General features: G+C 50.7%; 1 protein-coding gene across 3 annotated transcripts in view; it reads left to right on the top strand.

The window, feature by feature from the left end:
* The window catches only part of Rbfox3 (RNA binding fox-1 homolog 3), a 427534-nt gene that overhangs the window by 103198 nt on the left and 299405 nt on the right, over nt 1-24931 (top strand). For all 3 annotated transcript variants that reach the window (XM_052758942.1, XM_052758941.1, XM_052758943.1), the window contains exon 2: nt 2256-2383. The gene's annotated coding sequence lies outside the window, so the exon portion shown is untranslated. The remainder of the gene's footprint in view (nt 1-2255; nt 2384-24931) is intronic.

Raw genomic sequence — 24931 nt, forward strand, 5'->3', positions numbered from 1 at the left:
ACTGAGATGTGCATCCTGTATCTTGGTTTCCTCTTGGTTAGAGGCACAGTGAACTGTGCTTTCTGGCTTTGAGAGTCATTTTAAACTCTCCTGTTGGTCCTTAGTGTGTGTGTGTGTGTGTGTGTGTGTGTGTGTGTGTGTGTGTGTGTGTGTGTGTGAGTGTGTGTGATGTAGCCCAGGCTGGCCTCATACTTGCTGTGTAGGATGACCTTCAATTCTTAATCCCCCTGCCTCCACCTCCAGAGTAAAGAAATCCCTCACTGGTGCTCCACACCCCCTCCCTTTCCATGCCCTTTCTCCTTTTCATCTTGAATCCTATAAATAAAGCCACTTTCTCAGGTGATTTTTAATTTATAAAGAATTAGTGATGTCCCCAGCCTGTCCTTGGGTCCCAAAGGCTATGTGTAACTTCTCTTTGGGGGATTTGGGGACAGTCTATTCCGTCTTTGATGCAGGGCCTTGATGCAGGAGTTACTGAGTGTGTTACAAAGTCTAGGGTATGACAGTCTTTGCTTGCCATGTAGAGTGTGTATGTGTGGGGGTCATTTTCTTGGCCAACAGTGGCCAACTATAACACTTCACACTCCAATGACTTTGGGTTCCTGGAGTTAAAGTTGCAGCCTGTACTCACGTGTGTGTGTGTGTGTGTGTGTGTGTGTGTGTGTGTGTGTGTGTTTGTACATGCACAGGTGTATACAGGGGACACCATGGGGACTTTGAGTTCCCCACTTGCCCTCCCTGCAGATGCTAGCAGACCATCCTTTATGGGTCAGCAGTTAGACATGCCCTGTGTATTCCTCCCCTGGATTATGAGCTTGCCTGGCCCAGCCTGGGGGACCTGGTGCCGCACACAGTGGGGCACACTCAGAACACGTGGGGCATAATAACTGCTTCTGAGGGTGAAGAGGACTCAGTTTGCCCCCCACAGATGAGACCCTTTTGCTGCCAACCGTAGGAGTAACTGACTGTGGCCTTGACCCTGGCGCCCTGGGGAGGCTAGCTACACAACGCTTCTCTTCCATCTCAGCCAACCTGGTCCGGCTCCTCTCCTCACCCCACCACACTCCTCTGACATTGTGGTGGGGATTGCCAGAGTGGAAGATAAGAATAGCAATCCCACAAGCCTACAGCAGCTGGAGATACATGGCTGTACAGGGTATGGGAGGGTGGGGCGGGGGCTTCAGGCCTCCAGCCTGTGTTCTGTGTAGTGGGTGATGGATGGTGCTTCCTACTGTGGAGTAAAGAAAATGCGCCTCTATGGTGGAGGACAGGTTGCTAAATTATCAGCTCAGCTCGGATCAAGGAAACCAAAACAGACTGGGTCGTGGTGGGGCATGGCCAGGACAGCTGTGGGAAGGTGAAAATTCTTATCGAGTGTTTTGATCCTGAATGGTTTAACTTGGAAGGTGCTACATGCAGAGTTGGGGCTGGAGCAGGGAAAAAGCGATGCAATTATGAGGGGAGGCACACTCCATGTGACAGTGGGTACAGGGGTGCCATGGGGTCGGGAGGAATTGCCTTGCGTAGACAGGAATATTCTGGAGCCCTGGCTGCAGGGATGAGGAAGTGTGACAGGAGAGGATCCAGATCTCAAGGGTCCTACAGGCCGTGGAAGATTTGCCATGATACCACCTGTGACTGCCTGTAGCCACGAGAGATGCAGGGCCTTAGCGTCTGTCATCTGGTCTCATTTTCTTGGAGTGCCTCAAGTCCTGTGAGCCTGGAGCTCCCATAGGCTGAGTTTACCATGGTCCCTGAAGCGGCATTGAGTATTTCTTCCAACTGATTGTCCTGGAGGGCTGTGGCTAGAGTGAGGGTACCATCTGACCAATCCCACTAGAAGAGGGGACAAGGTGTCTGTATGTGACAGGTAATCTAAGATGGAGGAGAAGGGGATGGCGGAATGATGGGGAACCACTTGGTGGGAGACCAGCATCAGGCAGACTGGGGAGTCAGAGGAAGTGAACGGCCAGATGCTGAGAGGGCAGCAGCCCAGGCAGATGGCAGAATGGCCGAGAGTGGGTGCTGGGCACTATGGTGCTAATGATGTGCCCTCCTGGGGGGCCAGTTCCTCCCCGAGGCTGTCACAGACTACGTCCTCAGTGGAGGGGGGACTCTGATCCCCAGTGACAAGCTTTTGGCTACTGCCCGCTTCTCTTTGGTTTAATGCCAGTGTTTGTTTTATGCTAAAGGGGAATGATTGTGTCCAAGGCAGGGTATTTATTTTTGTTTTTTCACATTTTCTTCCTCTTCAGGTTGAAAAGCTGCCTGTGAGAACCTAACTAACACTTTCTTGAGAACCCGCTCTATCTGGGCACACTCCACACTGAGGAAGCATCTTCAGGTCCTCCGTGTGACAGAAAAGGAAACAGCATTCTAACAGGTAAGGCCACACTACTCACCTGCTTCTGCCTTGGTGTTTGAGTCTGCAGTGAGAAACACTTTAATAAGGCCTTCCTGAAGGCGCGGTAGGGCACTGGCAGGGCACCCCACACATACGTTTGCAGTTCATTGTCTTCGTGGCTTCTGGGAGTTGGTTAAGTCAAGAAGAGTCAACAGGGTTCCCTTTGTTCTCTGTCATCGGCGTGTTTGGGGGAAGTTAGTTTGGGAAGGAAGGTGGGCAGGCTGTGTGGTCTGCTGCCAGTTTGTCAACATGAGGTCCAGTGGCCAGGGTCGAGATCTGACTCTCCAACCTAATGTTAGTGATGAGCAGTAAGCCTCCGCCTTGCTGGTGAGGGGATGGAGTCATCCCCTGTCCCCCAGGGTGGGCAACGGGTCAGTTCTGACATGAGCCACCAGGATCAGTGTCACACTTGCCGGTTTCAGACACGATCCAGGAGACTTCACTTACTTTCCAGGCCACAGGGCTCAGGGACACCTGTGCTTTCACAAAAGACCTACACCACTTCCATTTTGATTCCTGGACCTGTTTGTAGAACAGAAACGCTGCACATATGATTTCAATTTTATGATAAATGACACACAGGGGCAAGGGCTGTAAGGACCCTGGGTACCATGTGTCTGTGCTTTCTCCCTGGGAAGCTAGGCAGCCCCGTCCTCCTGGTCTACCTGAATGTTCACCGGCGAGGAAATGGCTCAAGTTGTGTGGAGGTTGGAGGACAACCTGTGGGCCAACCCCACCGTGTGGGTTTAGGGAGGGGGCTCAGGTCAGAGCTTGGTGGCAAGTGCCTTTACCCAGTGAACCATCTCTTTGATCCACAGTGATGGCCTTTGCTGGGCCAAGGTGTAGTGAGTACTGGACATCGGGCAATGGGTGGCTTCCCCAGAGCCCACTGCAGAGTCTGTAAGAGAGAATTATATGTGGTGTTGATGCCTCTCCAGGGACATGCTCCCTGTCCCCTCACGGCTGGCTGAAGATCTCTTGCCCGAGTTTTCTTCTTGCACTGGGCTCACTGGTCCACAGACTGCTCCGTGTTCCTCACTCAGCAATGTAGCCTCCCCTTGATCATGTGACTACCTCTGCATTGTATATGAAAGGGATGAGCCCTCAATAGACACTGTGCTTGGGTTTTTTGAGTTTCGATCTTCTCCTGATGCTGGACAGTTGCAATTCTGACCAGCCATGTGGTCATGAGGGGAAGGACTGACAGCGTGTTGTGCGGGTGAGTGAGGATACTTATGAGGCCAGGCATGGAAAATAGGTCCTCACATGTCTCAATGGGAAGTAGTTTATCAGGGTGCAGCCCATTGTCCATGGAGGACTGCCTGCATACGAGCAGCTCTGATGAGCCCAGCTCTGTTTTGGACTCTAGGGATACAGAAGAAAGTCCTCACAGAGTTCACAGTCTGGTGGGAGGTGGAGAACAAGCCGCTGGGGATTACAAGTCATGTCGGGAGTGAAAGGCCCAGGGGACTGATGAAGTATGCTGAGTTGACCAATGATGGGGAATGGAGGAGGCTGCTATTCATACAGGGTGGTGTGGTAAAGCCAGTGAGAGAGAACCTTCCAGACGGGGTTGTGTGGTGCCAAGGCCCCAAGGTAGGGGTGAGCTGAAGTATCTAGAAGATGGCTGTGCAGGGTTGATGGCTGAGGGTGGAGGGAATGGAGTGAACATGAGATCCAGTGCCCTGGGCTGAGGAGGCCTTGGGGTAGAGTGGTGTGATCTTTTGTTAAAACCAACAGAAGCCCTCTGAGTCAGGGACTTCTCTGTGACTCAAGTCTGACGATGCTGCCTTCTGTAGAGGGGGTCAAGGCAGGGAGTTCAAAGTTGAAGCTGGGGTCAGCTGAGGCCTGCTCTAGGGCTGCTGCTGTCCTTGGGTAGCACTCTGGGCAGGGGACTGCACCAGAGGTGGACATCAGGCCAAATCTTCTCCCATGCTGACTGAGATGGCCCTGTTCAGTGAGCCCAAGCCATGCTGGGAGCCCCTCAGCACTCCCTTGTCATGCTGACTTGCGGCTTCCAAGAGCCTCAGAAGAGCTGTGTTTTGCAGCCAGCCTCAGGCAAGCCCTAGGGTCCTGTCGCTGGATGCTGGAACTCCTGACTCTACCCCTGGGTAAGCACAGCTGGCCCTTGTGTGCTTTGGAGAACCAGTGTCCCCAGCAAGGTACCTCTTTGGGCCCATTCGAGCTCAAAGCACAAAGCTTAACTGGTCCTCAGCGTGGACCTGCGAGGTCCAGGATACGAGTACCTTTGCATGGAACTACTTTGTGCAGCACGCTCACATTCTGACCCCCTGTCTGTTTAGAAGGTCCCTCTGATGTGTTGAGGTACAGCTGGGTATCTGAGAGTCTTGTCCTTCCCATGGGGTGAAGGCAAGGGGGCATAGACCCACAGGGGCCATCATCTGAGTGAGGACAGCGCGGATGTACGTCCCAGCCACCTGTATGTGACCTTGATAGTCTGCCTGCCTTTTCATCAGCTCTGGGAGGGCAGGAGGCAGGTCTCTGAAGGAGGAGGTCAGGCACGTGGGTGAGTGGCCAGGCACATCAGGCTGCTGACTCCTGCACATACTCCCCTGACCGCAGAATGATGCCCGGTAATGTCAAACACACCTCTGGGGTGTGAGAAGCCCTTGCTCTGACTCCTTGGAGGAGAGTGTCTCCGAAGAGTGGTTTTGAGGTCATAGATGAAGAGCCCGGGCCAGAAGAGCCTGCTGGAGCCTACAGCCTGCACAGAGCTAGCTCACGGTTCCAGGAATGGCTTTGACATCTGGCTACTTAACGTGATCTTCATCACTGTTGAAGTGTCCTTGCTCAAAGGAAGACAGGAGAAGAAACCGTTTCCTCCTGCCTTTGACCCTGCCCTGTACATTTCCTGTGCTTTAAGAAAGACCTCGTCGTTAGGTCTTATTTAAAAGCTCACCCCTTTCAATATGTTGTCCATTTGGATCTTAATATGCAGCCACTTCCAAGCCTTCATTAAAAACATTGGTGGACATTAATCTGCTGCAAAATGAGGTGTTGTGTTGACCAGGTTGTGGGCAGTGGCCCATCAGATACACTGGAAGGAGGTGTCTGTCACCCACTGGCACAGGGGACATTGCATAGGTGCCACCACTCTTCTGTGCCAGCCTGCCTCTTCCTTTATGCTGTCCCCACGCTCTCAGATCCTCCCAGCCACACTTCTATGTCCTGTTGGTGTCATTTGGAGGAACCAGGGGTTGTGGCCAGCTGTTCCTTCTCCAGATGTTTCTGAGAGGTGAGCGTTGCTCATGTTCAGGAGCCGAGGGATAAATCAAGTCCACCTGCCTTCCACGCCCCTCACATAGGACAGCAGGTGACTGAGACTGGGGCCCTGCAGGCTGGGGTGGTGCATGCATGTTCTTGGTGGAGCTGCTGGCACCCTACAAGTGCTCAGCATTTGGAGACATTCATCTCTGAGGCCCCCACCCTTGAGCTGCATCCCATGAGGACAACAGGCAACATCCCATAAATCATCTCCGAATGAGCGTGTTTCCTGCACTCATCCATCACGCCTGGCTCTCCTCTGCTTGTTTTTAAAAGCTGTTAAACCAGAATCCATCACAGGGGATGCTGGCACCTTGGGCTGAGCTGAACACAGGCTGCCTGAATCTGTGGTGGGTGACACCCCCCTCCCCACTTTCTGGTGCATCAGCACCGAGGTCTCCTGGTGTGGGGAGGAGGGTGATCGTGGCCTTACCCAGCCATATCAGAAGCCACTCAGAGATAGACCTTCCTGTGTCTGTCCGTCCAGAGCCTGCCATGCTGCATTGCTGCTGGGCAGAAGGGGTGATGGCCATCCGACCCACACAGGGCTTCCTGGGAGGGACTTCTGCATTTGCCTGGGCTTCCACTGGTACCTGACAGTTTAATCAGGGGAAAAGCACCCATGGCTGCTCTTCTGTTGGTAAACGTGCTTGGAGAAGTCTCAGTGGTGTGGAGCTCAACCTCTTCAATCCTCCTCTGAACATTTTCCCACTGGAATGAGCTCTGGAGGTGCACTGTGCTCACCTCGGGACCTGGACGCCCGTGGCTGTGCTCCCTGTCTCCCTACCTGCCGCCTCCTCCTGCTCTTCCCTCCCGCTCTTCTTCCTCCATCTTCCCATTCTCTCTCCACCTTCACCTCCCTCCTTCTCTCCCTTCTCTTTTTCTTTCTCCTCCTCTTCCTCTCCTTCCTTCCCTTCCCCTCCACCTCTGTTGGGGGATTTCCTTCACCTTGAGTCCCTCTGGGTCTTCTTTCCCAACCCTGCTATCCCAGCTCCATGCTTGGCCTCACTGCCATCTGCCTTTCCCTGTAGCCCACAGTCACATAACATCCAAGGGGTGTTAGGGGAGGTGAGAGGCATCAGATGCCTTCTTCTCCAGGAGAACCTGTGTATGGAATCTTCCAGGCTTTTGGATGTTCCCTAAGCGGCTGGTGCTGGGTCTGCTCCAGTAGCTGCCTGCCGGTCCCTAGACAGATGTCACAGGCCTTGGTGGCATTTGTAATATCTTCTTCCATCTGCCTTCAGTGTCTCCTTTGTCCTCTTCTTTGCCTTGTATTTGTTAGTTCAAGGATAAAACCACTCACTGGTGTTGGCATGATGTCCTACTTTTTAAAAAGTAGGAGACCAGGTCAATACGGTTTCCTTGGCGGCCTTTGAGCTCTGCGGTGGAGCTAGGAAGGGGCTGGAAGGGTCACAGAGGATGCTAGAGAGTTTCCCAGGTCTCAACTCCTGGTGAAGCCATCCAATTAGAGCACATTAGTCACCAGGGTAATTAGCATTAGTAACTATTAGGCTGCTCCAGGTGCAGTTCCCACCCGGGAGGTGGAAGGCATTTCTGTCTCTGGGCTGTCTCTAGTCCTTATGAAGAAAGGGACAGGGTGGCAGCAAGCCTCTTGGGGAGCCTAGTCCCTGAGCCCAAGGCACCAGGGTGGCCACCACAGAAGGGAGATGGACTGGTTGTGTTCAGGTTGTGTCTTACTGTCCTGTAGCTGCTGCTGCAGAGAAACACAGCCTGGGTGCTTTAAAACAGAAACTATGTGTTCTTGCTCAGTTCTAGAGGTCAGAAGCCAGTGCTTGTGGCTGTGGCTGCATCTCTACTATCTTTGCCGCTGCCATGACATGACTGTGCCCCACCCCCACCCCACCCCACCCCCACCCCACCCCCGTGCCTGATCTTATCCACTTTCATCTTATAAATACCTCTGTCATTGCCTTAGGCCCTTCTCTGGCACAGCTTCCTCCTAACTGGATGACACCTCTGAAGTTCCTGTTTGTAAGTGTGTTCTGTCGCAAGGATTGGGGACTAGGATGTGCATATACCTTTGGGGAACATAATTCCACAGCCAGTATCCTCCATGGCTGCTAGGGGAAGGAGCGTCCTGGTACTGTAACCCTGAGTGGACCACCTAGACCCTAGAGTTCTCTTGAACACCACTTGGTCTATTGGAGACGATGATAAGAAAGTCAGGAGGGACGAACCAGGCAATAACACAAAGACAAGCTGACATGAGCTGTAAGAGATGTCTTCGTCTGTTTCCTCTTGCTGTGACTGAATACCTGAGACTACGCTATTTACAAAGAAAATAAATTGTGGTGGTATTGTGTTCCCCAAAATATTGTGTACCCTAACAAACTTACCTGGGGTCAGAAAACAAAAAAGCCACTAGATACTTAGGATAGGCAGTGGTAGCACACGCCTTTAATCCTAGCATTCCAGAGGTAGAAATCCATGTGTTCAAGGATACAGCCAAGCATGGTGACTCACGCCTTTAATCCCAGGGAGTGATGGTAGAAAGCAGAAAGGTATATAAGGCATGAGGACCAGAAACTAGAAGCTTTTGCCTGGTTACGCTTTCAGGCTTCTAGCAGCAGTTCAGCTGAGATTCATTTGGATATGAGGACTCAGAGGCTTCCAGTCTGAGGAAACAGGATCAGCTGAGGAACTGGTGAGGTGAGGTTAGCTGTGGCTGGTTCTGCTTCTCTGATCTTCCAGCGTTCACCCCAATAACTGGCCTCAGGTTTGATTTTATTAATAAGAACTTCTAAGATTCCCGCTACAATAAATATTTCATACATTCTAGAGTGGGAGGTCCGAGAACGCGGTGCCAGAACTGAGGAGGGCTTCTTGCAGCATCATGGGATCTGTCTCTCTCCTGAGGCCATCTTCATGACTTTGTCCAACCCTAATTCCTTCCAAAGGTCCCACCCTAGATACCATTAATATAGATATTGGAGAGTAAGTTTCAGTGTAAGAATTTGAGAGACACATTCCAACCATTAGTGAAGTCTTGAGAGTCCCAGGGCCCACAGGTCCTGGCCAGACAGAGAGGAGGCCTTGATAGCCTATATTGATTGCTGAGAGAACCTGGCCACACTCTCCATATCCCATCATACCATGGTGGAAAATTATCTCTCTCTTCTTTCAGTCCAGATATGCATTTGTTGTGTGTGTTCATGTATATGTGTGTATTTGCATGTATGTGGGCTAGCCAGTTTGCCCCAGGGATCCCATCTCTGCCTCCTGAATGCTGGAATTCTAGGAGGCTGCCACAGCTGCCCGGCTTTTATGTGAGTTCTATGGCTCTGGATTCTAGTCCTCTTAACTGTACAACATGCGTATCTGCTGAGCTGCCTGCCTCACCCTGGAAAACCATCTTGAGAGCCAATTAAGAGTGAGATAGCTGGACCTTAACCTAACTCTAACAATAGCCTGTTCATAACACAATTCCAAGTACACATTCTCATGCAAGGAAAGAGAAACCAGAGCCAGTCTGCAGGGTCTCAAAAAGGACGAAGAGAGTGTCTTGGAGGAAGCTGGAGAGGGGTGCTGAGCAAGGGAGGGAGGAAGGGGGAGGAGAGGGGACGGCGGGGAGGGGAGGAAGTTGCCTTGGGTCTCTGAGTGAGCAGATAACTGCTGGGAGTTAAGGCTTCAGCAGGCCCTTGGCCAGGGGCAGGGGGCCGGGGAAGGCCAAGTGGGGGCTCTGGGGCTAAGAACTAGAGGAGTGGAGGAATGCTTGGAAGGGCCTGGGGAAGGCCCGGGGACTCCAGGACACGGAACACATGTCCTTGGGAAATAGTCAGAGGAGACCGGAGAAGGAAGAGCTCTGAGCTGCATCCAGGTCTACATATGGGGTCACAGGAGAGTCAGGTGTCCTTGGGGACACTAGTCTCAGTCCTCTCTGTCTTTGTGTCCCACTTTCTCTTGAGATGAACTATCTGGGGGCAAGGGTCATATCTTCAGGGAGAGCTGCTGTCCACAGAAGGGAGGGAGCGACTCTCTTGGTACATCAGGATAGAGTCAACACGGAACAGCATACAGGGACAGCCCTGTCCCACAGAAATTATGGACAGAAGTTGTAACTTCAAAGACACGCCTTGGACAGAGAGGCAGGAGAGGGTTTCGTGTGGGTCTGCTTACATCCTGATCCCAGGGCCGTGTGTCTCACCATCAGAAGCCGTGAGGCTCTCCTGTCCATGTCATCTAAAAGTCAGACATGAGGTTTGCTGCTGTACCTCTCAGACAGGAACCCAGCTAGGTCCCTGTGTCTGGCTGTATAGAATCTCCATTCTGTCCTTCTGTATAGACACTGCATACCATTAGAGGGACAGCCGTGGCTCCACTCAGGATGAGGGTCAGTGGGGCTTGTACCGATTGGGAGAATGTCATTTGTTATAGTTTGCAAGGACCCACCAAGTGTTTCAGGACTGGAGCTTTCAAAGACACCTGTGTTCAGAAGAGGAGGGCTGGCACACGTCCAAGGAAGAAAGAAATCACAGAGGAGGAGACAACACAGGCTTGGCTTGATATATGTTTGTGTGTGTGTGTCTGTGTGTGTGCATGTGTGCATGTATGTGCCTGTGTGCATGTGTATGTTTGTGTGCCTGTGTGCCTATGTGTGCATGTGTGTGTCTGTGTGTTTGTGTGTGCCTGTGTGTGTCTGTGTGTTTGTGTGTGCCTGTGTGTGTCTGTGTGTTTGTGTGTGCCTGTGTGCATGTGTATGTTTGTGTGCCTGTGTGCCTATGTGTGCATGTGTGTGTTTGTGTGTGTATGTTTGTGTGCCTGTGTGCCTATGTGTGCATGTGTGTGTTTGTGTGTGCCTGTGTGTGTCTGTGTGTTTGTGTGTGCCTGTGTGTGCATGTGTGTGTCTGTGTGTGCCTATGTGTGCATGTGTGTGTCTGTGTGTGCCTGTGTGCCTATGTGTGCATGTGTGTGTCTGTGTGTTTGTGTGTGCCTGTGTGTGTCTGTGTGTTTGTGTGTGCCTGTGTATGCATATGTGTGTCTGTGTGTGCCTGTGCCTGTGCATGTGTGTGCCTGTGCATGTGTGTAGTAGAAGAGGAGACAAAAGAGAGACAGTCACCCTGTCCTCTCCTGGGACAGACGGCTCCATCCTTGACCTTACACCATTGAATGCTGCTGAGCTATGACTGGAAGTGTAGGAAACTTGCAGGACATGGCCTCCTGCAATTATCACTGTGGGTCAATCAGGATGTCATCACCTTGGCAGGACCTGAAAGCAATCAAGGCTGAACCCAAGTTCAACAAAGACCAAATAGGATGCTCCTAACTTCCTGTGAGGCGCACCTCTGTACCCAGAGCCCCTCAAACAAAGCAGAAGGTTTGGGGATTCCTTAAAGTGACCTGCTGGTTGAGTGCAGCCCATCTTACCTGGAATATTTGCCATTCCAAAGGTTGTGGGTGTCATTGCCCTGTTAATTGTCACAACTCTGAGAAAACAGTCACAGGCCAACTTTGAGCATTGGACATTCAGAATCAAACCTCACATCAGTTCTCCAGCACTGACACTCACTCAGAATGTGCTTACTGGATAGTTCAGAAGTTCAACACTACTAAAAAGTGAAGTCCACATACCAGGACCCACCTCTGAACCGTGGCTACTGGCCACGTGAGTGAACACTGAACTTGAGAGCAGTACACTAGGCCACTTTATGTTTCTATAGCTAAGTATCTGAGGCTAGACAACTTTATAAAGCAAAGAGGTTTAGTTCTGGGGGTTCAAGGCAGTGGTACTGGCATCTGCTCAGCTCTGATGCGGACCTTCTGGCAGATATCACAGTGGCAGGAGCATGTGCAGGAGAGAGGTCACATGTCTAGCTAGACAGGAAGTCAGAGGGGAGAGAAGTTCTTGTATAATAGCTCATTCTCATAAAATGTGACTCAGGGTCCCATGAGACCAGCTCTAATATTTTCTGAGGTCAGGACCCCAGTGACCTAAGGATTTCCCACTAGGACCCACCTTTTAATGATCTCACCACCTCTCAACAGTGCCTCAGTGAGGACCAAGCTCCCAACACATGAACTGTGGTGATGGTAGTGGTGATGATGGTGGTGATTATGATGGTGGTGGTGATGGTTATGATGGTAGTGGTGATGGTGATGGTGGTGATGGTGATAATGGTGGTGATTATGATGGTGGTGGTGATGGTGATGGTGGTGGTGATGGTGATGGTGGTGGTGATGGTTATGATGGTAGTGGTGATGGTGGTGATGGTGATGATGGTGATGATGGTGGTGGTTATGATAGTGGTGATGGTGATAGTCTTGGTGGTGGTGATAGTGGTGGTGGTGGTGGTGATGGTAGGGTTGGTTTCAAAAGCTTCCCTCTGGGTTGTGGAAGCTGTCCTGTTCATTTTCATACATACTTCTTTCTGTTTGTGTCTGTTCTCATCTCTTAAGTAGCACAGTCAGATTGGACCAGGACCCGCATGGTGATGTACCTTGCCCTCTTCACCTCTCTGCAGCCTGTCTCCAAACATAACTGGCTAAACATTGAGGATGAGGGTAATCCCAATGTGTAGCTCTGGCTGGTCTGAAACTCACTATGTAGGTCAGGCTGGCCTCAAACTCTCAGAGATCCACCTACCTTTAGCTCCTCAGTGCTGGGACTAAAGGCGTGGTGAAGGCGTGGGCCACCACACTTGGCTTAGTGTATGAATTTTTAAATACAATTTAGTCCATCCCATAGGCTGGGCACATAAGAATTCTCTGCTGTATTTTCACAACTAATAATGAGTCTCCTTTTCTTTCAATATTTAGCATGAGGGGTTAAGTTTTGGCAAGGTCTTACCATATAGCCCAGGCTGGCTGCAGCTCAGAAAAACCCTCTGCTCAACCCCAAGTGCTGGGACTATAGGCATTCATCATCACACCTGGCTTAGAAATGAAATTTTAAAAAGAAGTGCCTTCCCAGCATGGCACTATGGGTAAGTCCCAGTAGGGTGATCTATGCTTTGGGGTTAGATGACCCAGATTGATGACAAGTTCTCTCAACTCTTTGACCTCTGCTGCCTAAGACAGTAAGAAGATGCCACAGCAGGCACTGGGTAGCCTTTCAGTGTGATCTGCTTGTGGAGCTGCCTGGTCCTGACTCCCTCTCCTCCCTTCAATCCTTTGGTCTGTCATGGTGCTGGCTTCTCCTGCTTCTCTAGATGTAGCTGTATATGGTAGGGCTCCATGGTGGCCCTTCTGAAGACCATCTTTGAAAGAATGCTCTTGTGCTTTTATGAGTACATTATTTTGTATCTTGTTATCTGTGAGAAAAGCTCTCACTCTGTAGCCCAGGATGGCCTTGAACTCCTGCCAGTCTTCCTGCTTCAGTCTCCTGAGTGCTGGGTTTACAGTCATCAGCCACCATCCTGGCTTTGTTTGCCAGTTCTTTTGAGTTGAGTCACCCCTGGGAGACCTGTTCCCAGGAGGCACCTCTTCTTCCTGGCATGTGTCACAGGGGAATCCTAGGACTCACAGCTCCCTCCATTTTGCTCACATTGATGCTTGGGACTTTTGCTGACACGGGCTGAGATCTTTTGTCTGTCCGTGAGGGAGTCAATTCTGCTGGGCTCCCCCTTTTATGGAGTGTAACGGAAGCTGGTTTGTACAGACTACATTGGTGCCTCCCAGAGCTGGAATACACGCTACACATGATGCCCTGTGCTCAGGAGAGAGGAGATTAAATGGATTGCCGTGGATGATGAAGAGGCACGTGGCACCGGGCTGGAGGTGTGCATTTTCCCTCTGAGGGCTCCCAAAGAGGGGCTATTAAAGCCCGACCCCTGGGGAACTGGGTGTCTGCTTCCAGAAGGGAGCCAAATGAAGCATGACATTTCCTCCAAGTCTTATTTGTTATCTTAAACACACACACAAACACACACACACACACACACACACACACACACACACACACACACACACACACACACACATCTTACATGGAACCCACAGTGTGCCTTTGATGGCTGTAATGTTAAAGCATTCTCTCACAAAATACCCAACAAAAGCCAATGCTTTAGACAGATGCAATTTTTAGCCCGTGGGGTGATCGGCCTCCTCATCCCACCTTATGTCCTTGAGGGTCAACGATGAGGAGGGAATGGGAAGCCCTTGGTAGGGCTGCATGGGAGGGCTGCTATAGAAGTGTGTGTTGAGCATTTGCCTGGACTAGATGAATGTAAATACTGTTTCCACATGACATTTTATGAGGCTGTATATGATACTGTGACATTTTACAGAAGCCCCATAGCCTAGAGAATAACAGTCATGTGAGCACAGGCACTCCAAGCCTACCTCACCCACCATCTGTGGTATCTGATAGTCTCATCACTCACCCTATATCCAGTTGGGCAAGGATGCTGCATGGAGACCATTGAGGCACATGGATGTGTCAGTGGGATGAGATGAAAATACAAAACTTGCCACCTCCAGTATCACAGAGCATTTCAGCTCCTGAGTGGGCTTTTTCTGAGTGTGGGCTATGTGTCAGGGAGGTGTAGGATGGGGCAAGTACAGGTTTTCTGTGAAGTCCAAGGCCTGTTAGAACATAGATGTGTGGGAAGCCCCATGCTGGGCTCAGTTAGTAGTCAAAGCAAGCGGGGAGGCATGAGGTCATGCAAGAGCCAGGGCTGCAGAATCTGGAGGGAGAAAAGGTGACCCACTCAGTCTTTGCAACTGCCCTCCTCACACCAGGCCACCAACAGACTCCACTCACATTTAATGATGGGTCCTGGGATACACTGGCACTGGCTCAGAAAACCTAGTTAAGGCAGAGAAATGGGGCACACCAGGAAATAACTGGATGTGGAAACAAATCTGTTACAGAGACGAGGTTCAGCTGAGACAAGATGGAGGCCTAGGCCAGTGTACAGATGAGACAAGATGGAGGCCTAGGCCAGTAAGATCAATACAGCTTCCAGGGAGGTCAAGAGAGTAGTGAGCGATCAGGTAAAAGATGTGTGTGTGTGTGTGTGTGTGTGTGTGTGTGTGTGTGTGAGAGAGAGAGAGAGAGAGAGAGAGAGAGAGAGAGAGAGAGAGAGAGAGAGAGAGAGAGAGCTGGGAGTCAAACCAAGCACTAACACTTAAACTAACCCTGGGTCAACATAATTAGCATTAAGTCTAACCAGATACTAGTCAACCCATAGACCTCCTAACCTAACCTAACTAATCATAACCAGAGCCAAGATCTATGCATAACTATTAACTCTAATATAACTCAATCATAACCAGACCCTAGTCTTATGAAAACTCTAATTCTAACATAGCCTAACTATGATCAGAACCTACTACTATGTTTAGCCCTAACTCTAACCATAGTAGACCTTATTCTAACTATAGCTGTAACCTAACCTAATCTAGCTCTACACTCAGTGTAACAATAATCCTACTACAATACTGATGTAGTAACACTAAAACTAATAGAAAACTAACCTTATAACAATCAATAAACCAACCATAACCTAGCTTTGAGCCTAAACCTAACTTTAACCTAGACCAAAAACTAATCTAACCCTTCTGTAAACCTAACCCCATCCCTACTCTAACCCTAACCCAGCACATATATTACCCGAAACTCTCACCTTAATGTGAACCTAACCAGACCCTAGCCCTACCCGTAGCCCTAACCCTAACCCAACCCTAACCTAATCCTGAACTAACCCTAACCTAACCTAACCCTAATCTAATAAACTAAACCCTAACCATGAGCTACTAATGCTAATCTATCCATAAGCCTAGTCATAGCCCTATCCTAACTCAGCCCTCACCTAAACATGACCTTAACCCTACCATAACACTAATGTAACCCTAAATCAAGCTGACTCTAATCTGACCCATCCCAACCCTAATCCTTTTCTGGTCAGGAGCTCTGAGAACAAGGTCAGGTCTCTGTTAAAGGGCACTGGGGCAGGAAAGACTGAGGCCTGCAGACAGGGTGCCGCGGTCCAGGCCAACCCTGGGCAGGATGAGGTAACTTGACATGGTGGAAGAACATTATTCTGCGTCACCTCCACCTTCCGAGATTGTCCCTGGGGCTGGAGTGACTTTTCAACACACAGTGCCAGCTAGGGTCCCCAAAGCTGCAGAAACAAGAGGGGCACAATCCTGAACTAGGGCCAGCCTAGCACAAGTGTCAGATGCCTAGTGCCCAGTGAAGGTTAATCTGAGCTTAAACTTTTGGCCCCCCATCACCATCTTGGCCCCAGGGTTGCAGACCACTTCCTCTGAAGAGAACTAACTATAAAGCAAATATGGGAAAAGGTGGATTTCTTTTCCTGGATCTACATCCATCTAGATCTATGTTTGCCTCTGCTCTTCCAATTATTTATCCATCCATTCACACACTTACACATCTACTCACTTCCTATCCATCAATCTACCATCCACTCATCTATCCAACCATCCATTCACCTATTCACTTATCCTCCCATCCACCCATCATTATTCCATCCATCTACCTATCCACACATCCATATATCTAGTTGGTTACCCATCTGTTTATCTATCCACTCATCTATCAACTCACCCACTCATCCAACCACCTACCTATCTACCCTTCAGCTTATTTACCCATCCATCATCCACTAATCTGTCCATCCACTCATCCATGTATCAATTCATCCATCCATCCATCCATCCATCCATCCATCCATCCATCCACCCATCCATCCACCCATCCATCCATCTACCCATCTACCCATCAATCCATCCATCCATCCATCAACCTACCCATCCACTCATCTAACCTATCTACCTACCCATCAATTTATCTATGCATATATACATTATCTGTCTGTCTGTATATCCACACATTTTGTACATTTATTATCTTTATATGCATGTGTAGATTTCTAGCATCCACCTATATTTATATATAGATATCATTGATCTGTCCATGTATCTTAACTTTCTGTCTACCCATTTAGCTATGTGTCTGTTTTCCATGATGATGTATCTATTTACTTTTCCATCTTATACTCTGTTTACCCCTGCATCTAGCCACATATCTATTATCTGTCTCTCTCTCTACCACATTCTCATCCATCTATCATTTACCTGTGAATACAAACACATCTATCCATCTGTCCTTCTATCTATCTGCCTGTCATTGATTTCTATCATTATTGTAAAGTTTATCTTTATCTTTACTCTCTCTTGGGTTTGGTGATTATGGGGCTTAGGGTTGGAAGGGCAAAGGGTCAAGATCATGTTTCCTTGTGTTGGAGTCTCTCCTACTTCACTGGGGCCTCCGTCAGCTCTCCAGACTCAGTCAACAAGACAGCGAAGGGGAGATAACAGAGAGGGAAATGAAAGCCAGGGAGGAGGCTCATCATTCCATCCTGGTGCTGGAGAAGGACCAACCTCCAGGTTCCCACATCAGGCACCTGGGTGGGGAAGACAGCCATGCTGGGGATCTGCAATGGAACCAAAGCTGAGACATGAGTGGAAGAGGAAGAGGAAGAGGAAGAAAGATGAGATGGGGAGGGAAGGAGTAAAGGAGGAAGACAGCTTCCCAGAGACCTTGATCAAAGTCTCTGCCCTTGCTGGAGAGAAGAATCAACCTCCGAAACATAATCACAAGGAATACTGTTAAAGTGGAACGTGGGAAGCACAGGCCCTGGCTGCCCGAGTCTGGCAGGAAATCAGGGAACCACATTCCACTGAGTGTTGACACCTGCCCGACGGGGCCCCAGGGCCAGAGCCACAAGGTGGCAGATGTTGCCACCAGCCTTCTGCAGTCAAGATGTCTTGGGAGCAGAGTGCTTGAGTACAGGATGGGCCAGGCAAGCTGACCACAGACAGCACAGAGCTGGGATACACTCCGCAGACATGGCCTCATGTCCAGACGGCCTTGTGCGCTTTGTTGGCACAAGAACAGTTCTTCTTAGAAGAAGCATCAGTTAGAAAGAGATTGCTGGCAAAGATGAGTGGATTTCTCCGTTCCTTTCCTCTTCCCATCCCCTCCCATCTCTTTCCATGCCCCAGTCTCACCTGCTATCTCTGAGAAGGATATCCTACTTGGTAAAAGTGAATAAGTCATCAGCCTCTCTTGATCAGCAGGTCTGACTGCACAGCTTACACAGATATTCACCATTCCTGTTCATGATGTTTCGTATGTGTGCACATAGGCAGCTGTGTACTGTGTTCACAGTGAGGCTACCATTGAAATACCGCACTGTGACACATCATTGGGATGACTGGCTCTTGCTATGACATCACCTGCCAGGTCTGAGCCTAGGAGGCCCTTCTTCCTACCTGGTGGTATCCCTCATTCCAGGCAAGGGCAGCACTGTGCTTCCCCATAGAAACCTTCATTTCAATCCCAAGGGTTTACCCTGCAGCCAGTCACAGGGACCCATAGCAACCAAGGCTAGCAACAGTGCCTGGCACTTGCAAGAAAATTAACAAAATCACTTTCCTTTGGAGATGTAGAGTGGGAAGGACCATGGCTGCTCCTTATGTAATAGAAATAATCTTTGAAGTTCAACTCTCATCCTCAGGTCGAGGGTTGATTGAGAGCTGAGGTGCCCCCCTCTTCCAGGTGACATAGAACAGCTGGTCTGCATGCTGTTAGGAGGCATGAGGCCCTGTGGGAAGCTGAGGAGGGAAGGAGAGGCTCTGATCCCCTCTCCCCCAGGGGTGAATGTGGATGGATACCACCCACCTCCCCTCCACCACTGCCTGTGAGGGGCAAGATCAATTCCACAGCACACATACACCCCCCATCCATCCCTGGCTCTCCGGACAAGTCTAGATCACAAGGGACTAGAGAAGATTATCATCCAAACAGAATCCAAGCCCTGGCTGGGGACCAGAGAATGGGGGAGGCCATGAGGGCATTTCTAGACCCTCAGGCCAGGGGTGGCTGGACCTGTACTCCACTTCTTAGTGTCTCAGCAGCCATGGGGACAGATGAAGTTTCTGGAACACTCTGATGTGCGTGCAGAATAGGCCTCTGGGAGAAAGCATCAGGCCAGGTTGGTCCTGGGAATTATGGCACAGAGCCTCAGAACCTTCACTTACAGAACGCTTCATAGTGCAGAAACCAGATCTGATTTGAAAGCAGCGTGGGGGAGGGGGACAACTGCTCAGAGAGACAGCCAGGCCAGGGGGGCCCAGAGCCAGTGACCCCATGTCCACCCTGGGCCAGGTGGATGAGAATCCACAGGACCTGGAACCAGGCTACCTGCAGAGTGAATCCACCACCATTGCCCTGGTTGGAGTTCAGGGCAGGGCCTGTGAGGCTAGCAGGCCATGGTTGCAGTCTCCGGCTGAGCAGCCCTCAGGCTACTCTGGCTAGTTAACATGCAAGCTGTGCAATGCTGGGAGAAATTTAGATTTTTTTTTTTTTTTTTGCATGTGCGCTTGCATGTAAATGTGGGTAGGTGCTGTCCTGATTGATGGCAATTAGCATTTTCTAACGGGAACAGATGTTCGGATTGCCAGGAGGCTGGTACCTACCGCCCACGCCGCCATCTGCTCGGCTGGGCAGGGCCGGGGGGAAGCGGTCCCGTCCCCAGGCCCGCCATTCCTTGGTGGTGTGTACTTAACAGGATTGTGTGAGATTGTTTCTGGAGGGAAGAAAAATAATAATAAAGATGTTTTCAGGGTTATAAATAGTTCATGCTGTTTATTATGGGATGGAGCTCTTCTCTGACTAGCAGGCTGGGTTTCTATGTGCCGTGAACAAAGGGAGACCTGAACAGAATGCAAAATGCCAGCTCCATGCAGGGTAAGGGAGGCTGCCTGGGAAGCCAAGGTTGAGGGACCTGAGACCCCAGGACTGGGGGGGGGTTGAGAGGGAAAAAATCAGGCAAGCAATGGCTTGTAGTCTTTGACTCCTCCTAACTCCAGGACACCAGAGCTCCTGATTGCCAGACCCTCAAACCCATGGCAGGTGGGCATGAGCTCAGAACTGGGACCACGCCCTGGGTCCTACTCACCCTCTGGTAGCTCCTCCCGCTCTTGGTCCAGGACCATGGCAGCTGACTTCACCAGGCTTCTGCAAAGAGGAAGGGATCATTTATGCACAAGGCAGTGCTGTGCCCGGCCAGGCTGGTGGCCAAGGGCAGGGCCAGCCTTGCTCCCAGCTGTCTCGGGAAGTGGGTAAGGCCTGGCCACAGCATGCCTGGCACTTTGCCTCTGGGCAGCCGGGATAGTTCTTATCAATCTCCCAACAGACAGCACAGGCAGTTCTCATGTGTTTTTTTCTTCCTTCCTTCCTTCCTTCCTTCCTTCCTTCCTTCCTTCCTTCCTTCCTCCCTCCCTCCCTCCCTCCCTCCCTCCCTCCCTCCCTTCTTTCCTTCTTTCTTGGTCTTTGGCTTCTTTGAACGAAACCGTTTGTTTGCTATAAAAAGAGTCACCCCCCTCCCATTACTGTCTGCGGGCAGCGACCAGCCTGCAGCCCCCTCCTCCACAGGCAGATGTCTGCGGGGGAGCCTGTCGCCCATCCTCCAGGCATGGGGACAGATGTCCCATCTTGCTATCAGGGACACCCTTCCTCTGTGGGCCGAGGTGCAGCACTCCCCCGGGCTTACCGAGCATTTGCACACCCATGCTTGCACACCCACGCTTAGTTTTTGGTTGTTGCTGTTTTTGAGACAGGGCCCTCAATCTTTGCAGCACTCCAATCCCAGACAGGCACTGTCATGCCGGACTTCCAAGCTCAGAGGTGTCGTGGCACTGTTCCCCATCCCTGTGGTCTCTGTGATGGAATGAGGAATGGGTACTATCCATGACATACAGTCTCCTCTCCTCCACGCCACTGCTCACATTTCCCACGTATGTCTTCCTGGCAGCTTGTCTGTGCTGCTGTGTTAGAAGTGGCTTAGAGAAAAGGACATGACTGGTCCCCTCAGTGGGAAGGGGGATGGAAGGTTTTTCTGGCACACCTCCGTCTCTGGGGTCTCTGGCTTCTGTGTCCTCCCACCTGGATTTTCTGATTCAAGTTCCCTATTGGAGGCTCTGCCAGGAGCTCAGGGTTCTAGCAGGAGTTTATTTGGGAGGCGACCCTTGCTGCTGCTGCTGCTGCTGCTGCTGGGGGGGGGGGGTGGCAGTAGAGGGAGAGCAATGACATCACAGTATCAAGGATTTGTCCCTGTCCTCTCTCTACCTAGAGGTGGACATGGGCCCACAGTCCCTAAAAAAGCAGGTACCAGATGTCCCAACACCTGGGTGGAAAAGAGTCTTTGTGAGCTCAACATGGCATCCGGTGGCTTGGGGGGGGGCATAGAAATATGCACAGACATGGTCCACTTTCCTGTTGTAGCTTTGACTTATCTTCCTGTCCTGCTTCTGCAGAGATTTTTCTTCCTGCTCCACTGCGGGGTCTCTGCACCTCAGCACTGGCCCCGTCAGGGGTGCCCCACTGTTGTGGGGAGCACTGTAGGACACTGAGCTGTGTGATCACAGGTTCTAAGACAGGCCAGTTCCCAGCCCTGCCCCACAGGTATGACACCCAGGGATGTCTCCAAGTAAAGCCACACTGTTCACCCAGGGTGACTCCGCCCCTGACACCCAGGGTGACTCCGCCCCTGACTGACACCCAGGGTGACTCCGCCCCTGACTGACACCCAGGGTGACTCCGCCCCTGACAGACACCCAGGGTGACTCCACCCCTGACTGACACCCAGGGTGACTCTGCCCCTAACAGACACCCAGGGTGACTCCGCCCCTGACACCCAGGGTGACTCCACCCCTGACAGACACCCAGGGTTCTCAGTGTTACCTGTCCCACTGACTGTATCCTCACGAGCTTTGACTCTTGGAAGCAGCTCCATGTAGTCTCCTTCCCAGCAGCCTGTGCTTCGTGGTGGCATCATAGTCCAGCTGAAGGCTATTTATAGATCGCCCACTGTGTGCTGTCCTGGTCGCTGAGGACCCACCTTCTAGAGAGCAGGGAGACGGGACGTGGATCACACCCAGGGCTGGCACCCAAGTCTTGCAGCACGGGTTGCAGACCCCGGCCTTTCATTGTCTTGCAGTTCTGAAGAGAGAGTGAGGGGTGGTGGACCAGCTCCTCTGCGGGCTTGAAGAAGGGCGCCCTTCTGCCCACTGCAACCGTGTGTTCCTTGGCTTGTGGCCGCCTCTTTTCCTGAGTCTGTCTCCACTGTCCTCACATGACCCCACGGTCTTCACCTCTTCCCAAGACTCCTTCTCTTTCTTTTTAGTCAGCTAGTGGATTTTGAGACAGGACATTGCTGTGTAGCCCAGACTGGCTTCATCTTCCTGAAGCCTTGGTTCCAGATTTGCACCACCAGACCTGTCTCTAACAAAGGCACCAACCAGTCATGGGACTGGGAGTCCGTCACTGTTTTGTTTCCTGTTGCTGTGACAAAATATCCTGATGGAAATGACTTAAAGAATGAAGGGTTCCTTTGCCTCGCATTTCCAGGGTACAGCCCATCACTGTGGGGAAGTCAAGGCAGGAACCTGAAGCAACTGGATGTCCTCTGTAGCCAAGAGCAGAGAGTAATGGACTAGTACATGCATGATGGTGCTCCACTCCCTCTTCTTCATGCAGTCCAGGATGCCAAACTCAGGGCGTGGTACTGCTCATGGTACATGGCTCTTCCCACATTAATTAACACAATTAAGATAATCCCACACACACGTTCTCAGACGCCCTTCTCCCAAGCGATTCTAGGTTGTATCCATTTCCACCTTCTGAGGCCTCTGGGGGTAGGGTTGGAACATGTCACATATTATGAAGGTGACAATATAGACAGTGGACAGTTGACAATGGTACAATCCCACCTAGATGTGCCCTTAAAGTTCCATGGAGGGGGGCTGTAGAGGAAGACCCCTTCTCTACCTTTCTTTCCCCCTTCTACTCTGGGTTCAGGAAGAACTGAAGGCTTGGGTGGTAGTCTTTTTTTTAGCACAGTATTTTACTAATTCTGTGAGAATTTCACACAGGTATACTACATATTTTATCATTGATACCCTTACTCCTCCCTCTAACTCCTCCCAAAGTGCCCCACCCTCTATCTTCTCCCAATTTCAAGCCCTCCTTTAAAATTTTTTTAATAACTCATCAAGTCTAGCTTAGGCTGCCCATATACCCATGGGTGTGGGGCTATCTGGCCTGGAGCGAGGTTGACCTACCAGAGCCCACACTGGGTGAGAGCACACAAGGCACTTGGCATGTGCCCCTTTTCCTCCCTTCCTCAGTGATCCTGACATTCCAGCCGTTTCTCTGTCAGACACAATGCTTGGCTCTGGGGAGCTGGGGAGCTGATGGTGATGGCGGAGTGGACCTCGGACCGGGTGCTCTTTAGGAAGTTGTTGTGAGTCAGAAGGATGGCTAAGCCTCCAGACTCGGCTGGCAGAAGAGGTGGTAAGGGACATCGTTGTCAAAGACTGCCAAACTTTACATGACAACCACCAATCTTTCAAAGTGTGTGACTCAGTGCCACTTGGTATAGTCACTACACTGGACAAACATTACTTCTAATTCCAGAACATTTTTCTCAACTTAAAAGGCACGTTCACCCCTAGAAGCTACTTTTTACCCTTCCTAGCCCCCAGAGAGCTTCAATCTACCTTCTATCTGGATAGATGAGCCCCTTCTGCTCATTTTGCATGTATAGAATCAAATCTAACCTTTAGCGGTACACTCTAACATGTATAATAACGTAATTATTTTTTCAACCCCGAGTAATATTCCATTACATGGATATACCACATTCAACATGCCCATTCAGTTCCTTGATGGGCATTTGACTATTAAAAAGGGCCAGTCTTTTGAGGGATATTCCTACTTCCACATATCATATTCATAATAAAATCATTATAATCACAAATCTCATCATCCTCACCCTCAAGTACTCCTACCCATCAATTCCACTATAATTATCTTGATGACCCCTTTGAAGAACCAAGTATCCCAATACCCGACACTGTGTAGAGGGACTTAATTCCTAGCCTTTGTGTGTGTGGCCCATGTCAAAGGCAGTCTGGAAGTCTATGAATCTGGAGCTGGGACCAGTAGATGTGACCTCCATGGAAACACGGACTTGCTTTCTGGTTGCCTGTTTTCACCTGGTGTCCTCCTGTTGGGCACCATCTGCTCGCTGGCATTCCTTTACTATCCAGGGCAGGGCACTTTCCTGTGCCACCACCCCACGGAACCTGTGCCATCTGGCCACACTGGGACACCCAGCACCTGCTTGCCCAGGAAGCACGAAGTCTGTCATTGGAGGGTGAGTGAAGGACAGGTCCTGAGCACTCAGTGCCGCCTCTCAAGGCTTCCCGGTTCCTTTTCAGCTGGTAGATCCCCTTATTTGCAGATAAAATGGATTCAGGGTATTGGAGCTGGGTGGGAAAGGCCAGGAAGGGAAGAGCTGGTGGTGATGGAGCACCCTGACTGTCCTGGACAGACAGCATTCCCTTCCTCCTGCTCCAGTATACCCAGGAGGCACAGTGCTGGAGGATGCCATGCAGAAATGTCTGGATGTCATCCGTGAGTACGGAGACACGGGTTCTCAGGCATTTATGCTGCTCTGGGCAAGGCAGGTCCTACCGTGCCCTGACTACCTCATAGTGGGACTCTACTTCTGTGTCCTATAGCAACTGAAGTGTTTGGAGGGTCCTGTGGTAGCCATAGCCAGCCTCTCCCTTTCCAGATGCTCTGAGTGTGTCACCCTGTAAGGATTTCTCTAGGTGGCCCTAGCTTTGAGAATGACATTCTGTCCATTATGCTCCAACTGTCTTCACACGCTGGATGGCACTGCCTAGAGGCTCCAGTGCATCGGTGTAATGCCCCTTCTTTGGAAGCTGCCCCTGTTTGGGTACCGCTACTGTCCAGGGGCAAGAGGGCAGTATGTGGAGAAGCCCAACAGCAGCCTCAGTGGGAAGAGCCACTGAGATGTTGGGCAGGATGCTGAGCAAGTTAGCAGCCATGTGTCTTGGTTGGGCGATTTCACAGCTCTCTGGAAGTCAATGACATTTGCAGAGATTAGAAAGGCCATCCCCCCGTCATGAGCCATATCAAAACCAGCCCTGCCTGCAGACACCCAGCAAGAAGACACAGTGCTCACATGGCGAGAGCTATTCATTTCGTGTAGTGGCCATTGGTGATGTCCTCATCGCTAGAGAATCTATGAGTATGTCCACTCATTCCAGAAACGTGGCAGGGGTCTAACTCCGGAAAGAAGTCTAGCCGCATCCATAAGAGGCAGATCACCCGGGGACACAGGTGGCCGCACAAGATTGAGCATCTGTGTGTCCATCTACACC

Source organism: Peromyscus californicus, unplaced genomic scaffold, assembly GCF_007827085.1.
Source record: "Peromyscus californicus insignis strain IS unplaced genomic scaffold, ASM782708v3 Scaffold_3__1_contigs__length_106647218, whole genome shotgun sequence".
Classification (NCBI taxonomy): domain Eukaryota; kingdom Metazoa; phylum Chordata; class Mammalia; order Rodentia; family Cricetidae; genus Peromyscus; species Peromyscus californicus.